Here is a 14,206-nt window from a genome sequence, read left to right as displayed (position 1 = left end):
ATAACCTTAAAAATTGTGGGGCGCCTGGGTGGCTCAGTTGGTTAAGTGTTTGCCTTGGGCTCAGGTCATGAACTCAAGGTCCTGGGAGAGCCCCAGGTGGAGTCCCAGGTCTGGTTCCCTGCTCAGCAGGAAGTCTGGTTCTCCCTCTCCCTCTGCCCCTCCCAACGCCCCCCCATCCCAGCTCCTGCCTGCTCGATTGCGTGTGCGGGCTCCCTCTAATAAATAAACAAAATCTTTCAAAAAAAGAAAAAAGAGGAAACACAAGTTACCTGACTTTATTCAAATGAACTAAATAAATGTTGAGACTACTTAAAAATAAATGTCTGTGTTAGAAGCAAGGAGTATTTGAGTAAAACAGGAATGTCTGAGAACCCTGATACTTACAGTCTTATGTACTTCCTTTGCATTTGAACACATGTTGCATTTTCCCTAGCTTTTGGTTTTCACATTGTTTGAGATTTCAGGGATTTGCTGTATTTCCCATTCATCTCCTCCTTAGCTTGTCCCTCTTTTTTATTTAAGTGGCTATTCTGTGCCATGTAATTTGTTACGAACTGCGGATGTAACGCTTCTCAATCTTCATGCCTTGACACAAGGGCAAATTTTAATTGGTCATGAGGTATTCCCAAGTAATTAGTTACCAACAAAGTACCACAGTTTATGAAGAATTTTACATGTTTACACATGGGTGTATTCAAAATTTTCATTATGATAGCATCACTCTCACTTATACTCTGATATATTTTCTTGATAGGGAAAGAAGTGGCTTTATCACACTGTGAACTACCTATAAACTCACCACATAATTCATCTATGTCTATAATCAGGGAAATTATAACGCCCTCTGTGTAAACATCAGTTCTGTGTGTGTCTTAGCAAAACAAAGTCTGAGAACAGATGCTCTAAGACATTCCAAGATGGACCAAAGCCACCGGAGAGAATGCCCAGTGCCAACTGAAATATGAAAACAGCTATTCTCCTGTCCTATACTATCTGTTTAAAGAAGTACAGAAATCATTCCCCAAGTCTGAAGGGGCACCATACTTAACTATGACATGCCTCAGTTATTTATCACTTTTATCCTTCCATCTCTTATCCTGCTTATTCTACCTATTTCCTTTGTCACCAATAAAGTGCTTACCTAACACCTCACATTCGGTTAAAAGTGCACCTATGTTTCATGATACCAGGGTTCAGAATTATAGTCAGCCCATGAACAACATGGAACTGTGCCAGTCCCCTTACGCATGGATATTTACAGTACTACACTAAAATGTATTTTCTCTTTCTTATGATTTTTCCAATAACATTTTCTTTTCTCTACCTTACTTTATTGTAACACAGTTTACAATACATATAACACACAAAATATGTGGCTGTTTACATTATCAGTAAGACTTGCAGTCAACAGTAGGTTATTAGTAGTTGAGTTCTTGGGGAGTCAGAAGTTCTACGAAGATTTTTGACTGCATGGGTGGGGTTGGGACCCCAACCCCTGTGTTGTTCAAGGGCCAACAGCACTGTAGAGAAAACAAAAATTAAAAGGCACAGGGCTAGCAGAACATGCAATTCTTGATCTTGGGATCATGAGTTTGAGCCCCACGATGGGGATGGGGGTAGAGTATTAAAAAAAAAAAAATTAAAAGGCACAGCTTCAAAAAATTTCAAACTTACTGGGACTTGGAATGAGATGAGACAGAACTATAAGAACACAGATATGGTTAAGGGTCATTACAGACAGCACCATCTTGTGTAATTCTCATTCTGTTGCACAGTAAATATTAATACACCTTTTTGCACATAACGAAGTAAGTTTATTTTGAAGTGACATGCTTCAAGTCCCTCAGTCAGTAAGCAAGAGGGGCAATGGTACTGGAATCCAGGGATCTTTGGCTTCTAAGCCTCTGTTCCTTGAACTACACCTGCTACTCTCAACAGAGGGTGACAAGGGCTCTTGTCATACTGAGGTAATTGCCAACATGCTGACTGAAATACAGCCTCAGAATGCTGAAGCTGGAAGAGACCTTGTCAAAGAACATGACCCCACATCCAGGGCAGGACTCCTATTCACTCTTTCACTATCTGTCCCCTACAGCAGAGTTTCTCAAAGTGTGTCACAGTACCTTGCGCCTGCTTCAGAACCAATGAAGCACCAGGTAAAACACAGATTCCTGGGCCCCACCTCAGTCACACTGAATCAGCTTATCTGGATGTGGGACCTGGAGACCTTCACTTTTTTAAATTTTATTTTTAAGTAATCTCTACACCCAACGTGGGGCTCAAACCTACCACCCTGAGATCAAGAGTCACACGCTGTACCAACTAAGCCAGCCAGGCATCCCTGGGGGGCTCCACTTTTAACAAGTCCTCCAGGTTGGTGTTTTTCAAAGTCTAAGTCCTAAGATCAATTTAGTGAATAACACTGTGTTTTTTTTTAATAAAATAGTTTGGAATACATTAGATTTATAAAGATAGATAGGAATAGAAAAATACCAGAGGGCACTACTCTTAGTACTGTTTCAGCCAAACTTTTGTTTCAGTTTTTATATATGGATTGGGATACAAAAGGCACTACCATACATCTCAGTCAGAAACATTTAATACAGCTGCTTTAAACAATTTTTATCCTCGTTCTTATCTCTCCTTTATAATAAATAAGTTATCCATGTTTCATGTAATTATTCCCTTTACAAAAAAAAACCAACATTCAATGTCCATTTTTGGATCTCAGCATTCCATTCCAAGAACTTCCGCTTTATCCCCTGATCTTTTCCCCTGAGCGCCATGTTTAACTATTGGTTTAATTACTCAATCAACAGTTCACAGTATTTATTTTCCTAAGATTTCAGAAACTCCAACTCATTCTTATTTTTTACTTTGTACTCTACACAACCTCCTCACAAGCTGTAGTTATTTCACTATCTGGATCTTTGAACTAACTCACATCTCTTAACTTACTAAGTTTATATATTGCTAGGTGTGTTCAATGCTTCCTAGTCTATATTCAAGCCTTTAAGTCTTTCATTCCCTTAGTCTTTCATCTTCTTTGTATTTATATACACTTTTATTTATTTATTTTTTAAAGATCTGCGGAGCAGAGCCCAATGTGGGGCTCGATCCCAGGACCCTGGGATCATGACCAGAGCAGAAGGCAGACACTTAACAACTAAGCCAACCCAGGCGCCCCTCTATCTATACTTTTAGATAGAATTTGCTATTGGCTTGTCTGCTTTTGCATTTCTATTTTGCAACTGGTACTTATTCCAGTTCTCATCTTTTTCTTTGAAAGGAAAAAAAATGAAAACAATCTCCATTAATACATGAGGATTTTCTGCATGTATCTTTACAGTTTTAAAATGATGTACTAGCATTTCAAGAAACTGTTATTGCCTTCTAAGGGATAATATGAACAAAGATGAATGTTGAGAAAAGATGTACTCAAAAAGTGCTTTCCTCGGGTATAACTTAATATACAGAAATCTCTATAATTCGACACAGTCTGTGATAACTGCCCTTGAGGTAGTACAAACCCACTGACTGAATTACAGTCACCAAGTCTTCTAGCTGGAAGACCCTCATTCAATCTTTAGCCTTAGTCCTTACTACCTTCAGAGCAGTGTTTCTCAAAGGATGGCCTGAGGACCACCTATTTCCAATTTACCTGAGGCATGTGATAAAAACCAAGCAGTGAAATTACAATGTTTTTGTAATTCGGGTCTGTTTTCATTTCATAGTGAGAGGAAGGAGGTTGACTAAAAATATAAAGAAGATATCACTCAGGCCTATTTTAAAAGGTGCTCTCAGTGGTGAAATGTTAAAAGACGAGGTGGACTTCGAACTACAAATTCAAGAAAAGTGTCTCCTTCTTAAGTTAAGCACTGCTTAAGATTAAGTCTCAAAATACAGGTGTCCCACACTGGTGGTGATGCATTATGCCACAATTAATTGCCTAAATTTAGTAACTTAGAGCATTTAAATATCACAATTTTAAACATTTCTGCACTTTTATAAGACACCAATAATTTCAAGGATTTCCTTTAGTACAGCATGAACAGCCAGGCTATTTTCAAAAAGTTTTTTTTAGTAAGGGTCGAACTGTGAAGTCTTTATTACTTCTATAAAAGATTCCTAATATAAAAGTAGTTGATATTCCTGGTAAGATATAATTAAAAATATGGCCCTTGCTTTACCCATGCTCTATGAAATGCAGGAAACTGTAAACTTTTAATATTTTGACTGATGATGATTAATTAGAAATTATGTTTGTCATTTTACTGAAAAATATGACTTTACACCTTCTTTTTTAAACTACATACAAAAAGCCTTATCAATTACATAGTTACTTACAGCATAAGCAAACCATAATTACGTGTTCAGCCTAGCTTCTACTCAAAGCTGTGTTCTCAATTCAATATCTAAACAAATCTCCTATTTCAATGGATTAAGTATAAAGATAGATCTATAAGGTCAAAGGTGGCAGATACTTTTCATGTTGTAAGCAGACCTATATGTATGTTTAAGGCAGAGCTATCTCACAAACTCCTAAATCCAGAACTTTTTTTTGAAAGTTAGATAGGAAGATCAAGATGAATTTTTTAAAAAGGGGGGAGGTGTCAAAATTGCAAATTTTGTAAATATTTAAATCTCTAGCAGAAGATTCTCTAAACCGGCCACAGTAGCTCCAAAAAATGTAGCACTGAGTAGGAAACACATCTATGAACCTCCTCTTTTCAACAGCTAGCATTAAATGTGAAATGCAAATTAAGACTTCAGTTTCAGAACTTAATAGAGATATGCAGAATAATAAAATGGGAAGTTTGGAAACTCTTGGCAAGATAGAAGCAAAACCTCTATCTAAATTCTTATTTTGATAATTAAGCTTCAAATCAAATAAATATGTTTTAGATGCAAATAACTGGTAATTCACTGTCAGGGTGACTTCTTTTAGATCACTACTAGAAGTTTTACACTACAAAAACTACTCTAACTTCAAAGACCAAGACTGTTCTTGAAAATATTGTTTTAATGAACCAGTTGTTTGATATCTCAAAGAAATGCAAGAGCTCATCAGATCGCTTTTATTCTGGAAATTACTGATTCCCATTTTAAATTGTGAATTGGTCAAATATATTTCCATGGGGAAAGAACTAACATTAAAAGTTTGCTCTAGTGAACAAAATAATGTGCCTCACATGTATAAATGTGGTGTTCTTTAGTAAATCAGGAATGCATTTTGAATACTCTCACCATATGTTCAAAAATGAAAAACTTCTCTTGCAAACGAGCCTTAAAAAAAAAAATCTAAAGACACTGAAATCCACATATTTTGGTGTGCATTAAATTCATCTCTTTCTGACTGTTCTAATCAGATAATTATGTATGTGACATATTAAAAAGTTCTCCTAAGGGACGCCTGGGTGGCTCAGTTGGTTGGATGACTGCCTTCAGCTCAGGTCATGATGCCGGAGTCCCGGGATCGAGTCCCACATCGGGCTCCCAGCTCCATGGGGAGTCTGCTTCTCCCTCTGACCTTCTCCTCGCTCATGCTCTCTCTCACTGTCTCTCTCTCAAATAAATAAAATAACATCTTAAAAAAAAAAAAAGTTTCTCCTATCTAAAATAATGTGGTATTTACTTTCCATGAAAGATGTTGGACACAGAACTTAAAATCACCTAAGGTTCGGGGCACCTGGGTGGCTCAGTGGGTTAAAGCCTCTGCCTTCAGCTCAGGTCATGATCCCAGGGTCCTGGGATCGAGCCCCGCATCGGGCTCCCTGCTCAGCAGGGAGCCTACTTCCTCTTCTCTCTCTCTCTCTCTGCCTGCCTCTCTGCCTACTTGTGATCTCTGTCAAATAAATAAATAAAATCTTTAAAAAAAAAAAAAAAAAATCACCTAAGGTTCTCGGCAATGTCAAAGTATGCTTTGCCACTATAAGGAAACTACCAGAAAAAGGCCTGATCCTCAGTTGCTATCAATACTAAGAAAACCTTTTAGTAACATGTATAATATATAATATCCCCGCAAGTCAGACAACAGAACAGATTAAAATCTCTTTCCTTTTTCTTTTATGGAAAACGGAGTTCAAGTCTATTTTCATTCACAAATACAAACTCCATCTTCACTATGGTTAATATTCTCAAGTACCACAACTGATTTACACATTTAGTACAAGTAGTTTTCTTAACTTAGCACCCTGGAATATCTGAGGTGTTCCTTACAATGAAGGGGGGCAAATTGTAAGCTGGTTTTCTGCAATTTGGGCTCACCCTGCTGCTTTCAAAAGTTCTATCAACTCTCACCTAGACCATTACTTCTCAAAAACTAACTTTTCAGGCACTTGCTGTCCCACATACATGTGAAAAAGGCACTTAAGTGATTTCAGAATCACTGTTTATTGCATATAATGGCTATTAAAATATACCCAATTTCTCCAAACACATAAATCTTGAAGGAAATTATGATTAACTTGGAAATAGTTATTTGCTTTTTATATCAAGCTGGTCCACTAAATACTGGATTTACAACACTGTCCAGTCTACCCTTCTCCACCACAAAAATAACTGTCACAAAGAGCACAAGTTACCCAAGACAGAGCACCTAAGGAAGAGTAAGCAAATGTCAGTCACTATAATTAGAGAGGCATTCTGCACAATGCTTCCTTGGGTTTTTAATAATTCTCTCCACTCATAGGCTACAATCGTTCCACGATACTATCTGGTATTAAATTTCCTAGGCCTTGACTCTGTAAAATTTCATTATCAATTAAAATGACTATCTGAAAGTAAGTTTTCAAATGACACTTGGCAGATATACGTGAAATAAACATTTAAACTACCTTAAAATAATAATAACAGCAATTGAATTCTAAATACTCAGAATCATAAACTGACTTCTGTAGGAAACTCAGTAAGACAAGATTTCTGGGGTGCTGTAACCCCAATAAGGCATCTTTTCCTGTGAACAGTAAGGACCCTTAGGCCATTACTAATAGCCATCTAGCTTCCCTGTAGAAAGAGTTTGCATACTTACCCAGGAAGGCAAATGGAAAGTATAGGGGGAGGAAGATGAACTGCGGCAAAGCCTTTGTCATATGATAGTGACCTATAAAGTATCAAATAAAGGTACATCATCAGTATGGTAGAGCTTTACAATAGAGCCCTCACTCCTGCAACACCTATGAAGGAAGGTCCTCAAAACCCAGGAGTCCAGCTCCCCACCAATCCCTCCCCTCTCTCTACTTCCCACCCCCACGCGCAAACTGTGAAGCAATAAAAGCAAAGAAGCTCCCTGTATTCAGAGAGCAGAGGCTGAGGGTTGCCCAGCTGGCATTTCAGGGTGTCCCCAGCACCCTCACTCCCTACTCCCCGTATGTACAAAGCTGAAAGTTGATCCTTTTCTGCAAACCCAAAACCCACACCGCGATCATTCATCAACTTGCACCAAGTGATCGCCGCCCCCAGGACAAATAAACTAGTAGCCAAATCATAGCAATCAATAGGCAGCCCGAGCCTTCACGGTGCCCTGGAGCCGGCCGGAGGTAGCACGGCGACGGCAGCCGGTCCAGGTAGCGCAGACCTCAGCCCTGCAGACCTGGGGCGGCCAGAGCCGTCGCCCAAACACCCGGCCCCAGTCACAATCCCCAGATTGGAGATCGGAACCGAGCAGGGAAACACATTCGCCAGAGCCCCCCGCGGCAAGTGCAGGGCCACCAGGTCTCCGAGGTCGGGGTGGAGGGAGCTAGGAAACCGAGAGGGAGGAAGGGAGCGAGGGATCCCACCCCGCCTTTGTTGCTGGTCACCATCAAGTTTGCATCTTAGTACAAAATGTCGATCTTAAAGGCTGACAAGACAGAGGCAGAGGCACAGGGAGAAAGAGAAAGGGAATAGAGTCCATCTTGCTTTGGGGAAGAGGGGGAAGAGAAAAATGAAGTACAAATCCCACACTCCGGGCGTAAAAGTCTGCTAAACACCTTTCCATAACGGAGAAGCAACGAGTGGGGTGTCCCCGTCCCCGTGCCCGCTCGAACTGGCGGCGGTCTGGGCAGAAAACGCCTCCCTCTCCTCCTCTTCCTCCTCCTTCCCCTCCTCCTCCTCCCTCTCCTCCTCCTCCTCCTCCTCCTCCCGCGGGCCCCGGCGAAGATCCCGCCGCCACCGCCGCTGCCTCCGCTGCCCCCCGGGGAGGCACCGCCGCCGGCCGGGCGCTGCCATTCTGAGCCTGGACCGCGCAGCGCGGCGCGCGTGGGGCCCGGCGCAGGGTGGCCGCGCGGGGACGTCCGCGACGGGGACCCCCGCGCCCCCTCGCCGCGGGCTGGCTACAAAAGTCGCGCGAGCAGAGGTGGCGGCGGCGCGCAGGAGAAGGGGCGCGCGTGGGGCCCCCACGCCGCGAGTGGGCAACCCCAGGGGATGGAGAAGAAGGCCCCTCCCCGCGTGGGTAAAGTACCCCAGTCTCCCGCAGCCCGGCGTCGGCGGCCTGGAGAGGAGAACTGGACGTGTCATTAGCAGGACAGGCAATGGTTTCAAAGCCCCAGGCCAATGACCATTAGCAGTGGCAGAGCTCGCTCCGTCCCCATCCCCCACAACCTCCACCCACCTTCCCCTTCGTACCGCCCCCACCTCCACCCCACCTCGCGAAAACTTTTCAACAAGATCCACCTGGACTAATTTGTCCTCAGACAGTTAAAATATTGACTAGACCCTACACACCGGGAGGGAAGGGGAATGCACGCTTTATTTTCCTTTCTACAGAAAGGAAAGCAAAAAATAGCTTCTCTCTCCGTCTCTCCCTCTCCCCCCCCCCCCTCTGTCGTACATGTTGTGTCTTAGCTTTTTGCATCGTTTCGTTTTACCTTCCTCATTTAGCAGAAATGATCGCGGATATTTCACACGTAAACGTGTTCCAGATTCTTGGATTTAGGGTCCTTGTGAATTACAGGACTCGGGTTTGGTCTCAGTTACGTTAAGTTTCATACAATACCAAGAAATTTTAAAAAATAATAATAAATTTCTGAGGGTGAGCGAGCGAGACGAGGTGGAGGAGGAAAAGAAACCTCGAGTCTGATTTCTGTAATTTACTAGCGACCCGGATCGCAGCAAATAACAGTGTAACACGAGTGTGGCTTGAGAGGGCTGGGGAGCTCTTTCTAGAGGCATCGACCCCATCCCCGGATAAAGGATCTGCAAGTTTTCTGTCATCGCGACCATGCAATGCCATAACTTACCTTCAGAAATAAGACTTTAAACAGCCAAGGCCTTCCTCCTCCCCTCCACCACCACCCCCAGCCTCGCTCTCTCCACCTTAAACTTATTGACACAACATAATCCCACATTCAAGCAAAATCCTGACACAGCCTCCCTCCTCCTCTTCCCCCTCCTCTCTTCCCTCCCGTTCTCTCGTTCTCTCCTCTCTCCCTCTCTCTCTCTCTTCTCTCCCCCCCCCACCGCTTTCCCTCCCTCTTCTCTCTCCCCTTCTCCCTCGCCCTCTTCCCCCTCTCCCCCTATTCTTCCTCCCGGCTACTCTGGCACTAAAACAGCACTTTCTCTACTCGCCGCGCATTTGGTTAGGGGTGGGGGGTGAGAGGGCACCGATCTGCGGGGCCGGAACACCCAAATCCCAACTCTCCAGATGAACGAGCAACTGGGCTGCTGTTCCCGGTCACCGACGCACACGAAACGTTCAATAAATCCACCGAGGGCTGCCTCCCCGTACCTTCCTCCCCTGCCCCAGCTCCCCAGGCCCCACCTCCCCGGCAGCCGAGACCAGGCTGGGATCCACGTACTTTCGCCGAGATGAAGTTTGGGGCTCCCCGGGCGGCCACGAGCCGCCCGCCGGCGTGAGGGCTGGCTCTGTTGTTGTTTTCCTCGGGCTGCTCCTGCCCGCGCCCCGGCTCCCGTGCCCCTCTCGGGCGGCGCTGCCTGTGTGCCGAGAGGTGCTGGTTGCAAACGCAGCCTGGCACCGGCTGGCCTACTACTCCCCAGCCCGGCCCCCAGCCTCCCGCCCGCAGGGCACAGCCTCCGCGCCCCCCGCCCCCCGCCGGCGCGGCCGCCGCGACCCTCGCCCCCGACCTCTCCCGACCCAAAGTTTTGGCGGAGGGGGAAAGTGCCCGGGGAGCGGAGCGGCCAGCGGCGGCTCCGGACGCGCGGGGTTCCCTCCGTCTTCCTCAAGTCCACCCTACCGGCTGCCGCCGCCGCCGCCGCTGCTCCTGCGGCGGAGTCCTTGGGGCTGCAGCCCGGCGGCTCGCAAGTGAGTAGGAAAACAGAAAGTGCGGGGAGAGCGCCCAGGAAGGGCTGGGGATGGGGGGCGCTTACCTCGCGGGCTCGCCGGGCGCGAGGGCGTGTGTGTGGCTCGCCCTCAGCGGCCAGTCAGGGTTCCTCTATGGGAAAGTCGAGAGGAGCTCGCGGTGCCGCTCTGCCTCCGCTTCACTGTACACTGCTCCACATACAGTACATGCAACCCGGAGAGACTGAAAACACTCATTTTATATAAGGCAGCCTGCCATTGGCCCGCGGCCTGACGGACAGGCGGCGCGGCCAAACAGAAGGCCCGTTACACCCAAACACACGCACACATACACACATTTTACAGAGACACACAAAGATCATCACATTTTCTATTTTCTAATGTTCGGGACCTGTAGACAGTAGGAGAGGACAGGTAGGGAGGCCCAGCAGAGTGGGGTACGGAGGAAAAACCCTGTCTGCACCAAGTTGCCTGGCTTGAAACTGGTGTCCTTTTGACTTGGGAGGGTTATAGTAATAAACTACAACTCCACTGGATATGGAAGTGAGGGTTTTTTTTTTTTTTTTTTAATCGCTGCCTTGTGGTGCCCCATGGAAGAGGCGTGCATTGTGTTATGATTTTACAGCCTGACCTGGCTAACAAGTGACCAAGAAAGGATTTTGGCAGCTGGGATTTCTTTTGTCAATGGGTTAGCTATCACATAGGCCAGAATAGTGCAAGATAACTTTATTAGGGCTGTAATGCATTGAGGTTGTTAACGCCTCGTTCCTAGGTAAATTCAGAAAAATCAATACAAAAATACACAGAAACAAAGATAAACGTTTTGCTGAAATAACCTATCTACTTTCAGCTGGTCGGAGGACCGCAAATCACCTGCGTGGGCATACAAATAGTGCTATAAGGTAGAATAAGTCGTGGAAGCTTGGTTACTGATACTTTTCCTTAAAAATAGACCTTTTGAGTCAATATATATGAGATTTATATTTTCCATATTATGTATGGTATTTACTTTACATATTTCACAACATATGTGAACATCACATGTTGAGTGACTTTTGGAGATGGTGAACGCGAAGGCTGTACTTTCCGATTTTTTTTTTCTATGATGCCTCTTTGGCAGATTATATTTGGCAGTCCTATATAAACAAGTCAACAGACTGCTGGGGGGGGAACCAAAGCTAGAAGTTAGGAGGAATAAATTCTAGACCCCATGTTTAAACTAGCTGAACAATCTTGAGCAACTAACTTACCCTCTTTAATGCTCAGACTTGGTTTGGGGTTATTTTTTCCTTTTTTCTTTTAAGATTAAAATAAGAAACTTCCCCCAGTTTTCCTTCATTAAATGTTTATTCAACATCTACTATGTGCCAGGCATTATCATAGAGCCTAGATGTATTCTTAAGGTTCCATCTGAATTTAAAAGTCTGTGAATTATTCTTAAACACAAACATTTTGAAGATTAAATAAACACTATGATTTTATGGCCTAGATGCATAGCTTTAAAACTTGAAGGAAAACTGAAGAGAATTTATTTCAAATCCCTCTTATTTCCTTGATGCAATCTTAAGGTTTTTCTCTCACATCCATAAAGTTATCAAGTGAGTGTGCATATATGTGTGTGTGTAAGAGTGGCAAAGAAAAACAGATACAGAGAAAACTAAAGCTTGCGAAATTTAGAAAACAAATAGTGGTATTTAGAAATGTGATATTTCATTTATTTTTTAAAAGAAAATAACTTTTTTTAAAAAGTATGTAAAATCACAGCATTTTAAACTGACAATATTAAAAGTTATATTAATAACACTTTACATGTATTTAAAAGATGGAACAAATTGTTCTTTGTCCATATCGCACCATAATGAGGGAGGCCCTAAGTATTATTATCTCTATTTTACCCATCAGAGAAATGAGACAGGGACAAATTATTTAACTTCCTCGATATTACATAGAATTGCAATGTAGAAGGAACTTAAACTTGGAACTCAACACCCAGCATGGGTTTTGAGTAATTTGCCAGGCCTTCCTTCCAAATGACAAACTTGAGGGATAAGAGGCAAGTGGAGGAAAGATCAGAAAAACTTTCTCAGGTTTTCACTGTGCATTTTTTCTGAAAAATGTTTTCTGAAAAATAAAAGGGAAAAAAATCAACAAATTTTTTTCTGAAAAAAAAAAAGGAAAAAAATCAACACAAGTTGCTATACTTAACTGCTAATTTAAGTGTTATGATTGTTTGGTAGTTTATTTATGCTATGAAAAATGTAAAAAACCAACATACTCCTAACCCCCAACCCCGGCCATAGGAAAACATCCTTTATTTCTTTATGGTAGCAGAGTTTTTTGGTTTTGGTTTTTGTTTTTGCTGAATTATGCTTAGCTTAGCAGAACTATTTAGAGATACACTTTTCAAACTTTTAGATCACACATTGTTATCAGTAAAATGTTCAAGCATATATACTCAGTATATATATGTATGTATATGCATACATATATACACATATGTATGTTTATTTATGTTTGTGAGATTTTTTAAATTGTTTATTTTAGAGAGAGCATGTGCAGTGGCTGGGAGAAGGGGGAGAGGGAGAGGGAGCAAGAATCTTAAGCAGACTCCCTTCTGGGCATGGAGCCCAACATGGGACTTGATCCCAGGACACTGAGATCATGACCTGAGCCCAAACCAAGAGCTGGTGGCTTAACCACTTGTACTACCCAGAGCCCCCATATGTGTTTTTAAAGTACACCACTACACAGATATAATAGTTATTATTACAAAGCATATCCTCACAGAAACAAAATGAAAAAGCATGAAGTAAAAATAAAATTAAGTAAGAGTTTTAATATTTTCTTCCCACACTCCTGTGATACAGTCTTAGCACATGCCCAGCGTTTTGCATTCAAGTTTGGAGACCTCTGAAAGGGCAGATTGCTGACCAGGACTGATGCAAGAGAGCATAAAGAAGTGCCCAGAAATGTCTCACTACAACACATTACTGATTCTAGGAAACGGGTAAGTCCACAGAGCCTTTATTTTGGGAGAATGACACATTTTTTAAAATGTATTTTATATATTGGTGATGTATTAGGCGCATCATGTGGTAGTAAATGTCATCATTCAATATTCTTTTGCAAATCCTTTATTGAGAGGGATTTTTATGCTAGACCCTGGTGCATGCCAGATTCTGGAAAAGGAAACTTGCCTGCTCCTAGAAGCGATAGAATGGAATGCCAGCCTCCTGTATGGTAGATAAGGCCTCACCCCTAAGTAAAAGAGGCATAGAACTGAACATAATGTAGCATTTTACCATTTGGGAAGTACTTTTTAGATTTTTATCATCTCATTTAAGAATAAATATCAAGAAATTTTAAAGACAATGATGCTCAAAAATTCAAAATGTGATCAAGAAAAACCATAGCTTTCATAGACTTCATTTAACCTTCATAATGTAGGGTTATGAAAATAAAAACAACTGCTTGCTGTATAGGTAAAATGGCATTTAAAAGAGTTTAGGAAAAATTTAAAAAATAAAGGCTCTTCGTTTTTCCTTTTCTGTTTTCACAATTGATGATCAAAGTTCATAAGGTTAGCACATTCTTCCTTCTCATGGCCTTGACTTGTCCATTTTCTTAATTTTATTTTATATGAGTCCTTTATTACAAAATAGTTTTGGGGGGGGCACCTGGGTGGCTCAGTGGGTTAAGCCTCTGCCTTCGGCTCAGGTCATGATCTCAGGGTCCTGGGATGGAGCCCTGCATCGCATTGGGCTCTCTGCTCAGCAGGGAGCCTGCTTCCCCCTCTCCTTCTGCCTGCCTCTCTGCCTACTTGTGATCTCTCTCTCTGTCAAATAAATAAAATAAAAATCTTTAAATTAAAAAAAAAAATAGTTTGGGGACAATAAATTTAAATGTGTGTGTAAACACATACCTATAACTTTATATTTTATTTAAATATCTATAAATAACATTTATTTT

At 42.5% G+C, this 14,206-nt stretch overlaps 1 protein-coding gene across 14 annotated transcripts in view; it reads right to left on the bottom strand.

The window, feature by feature from the left end:
* The window catches only part of BBX (BBX high mobility group box domain containing), a 274,710-nt gene extending 264,259 nt beyond the window's left edge, over nt 1-10,451 (bottom strand). For 11 of the 14 annotated variants that reach the window (XM_047723582.1, XM_047723591.1, XM_047723575.1 and 8 more), the window contains exons 1-2: nt 10,306-10,451; nt 7,031-7,102 (exon numbers count right to left, since the gene is read on the bottom strand). The gene's annotated coding sequence lies outside the window, so the exon portion shown is untranslated. Of the gene's footprint in view, nt 1-7,030; nt 7,103-8,440; nt 8,459-9,776; nt 9,912-10,305 lie in introns of those variants that run through there. The other 3 variants (XM_047723605.1, XM_047723600.1, XM_047723613.1) reach the window with 2 other exon arrangements.
* Between the last annotated feature and the right edge of the window lie 3,755 nt (nt 10,452-14,206).

The sequence above is a fragment of the Lutra lutra genome, chromosome 1 (genome assembly GCF_902655055.1).
Source record: "Lutra lutra chromosome 1, mLutLut1.2, whole genome shotgun sequence".
NCBI classification, from domain to species: domain Eukaryota; kingdom Metazoa; phylum Chordata; class Mammalia; order Carnivora; family Mustelidae; genus Lutra; species Lutra lutra.
Note: the sequence above shows the minus strand (reverse complement) of the source record. Positions and strands in the feature narration are given on the sequence as shown.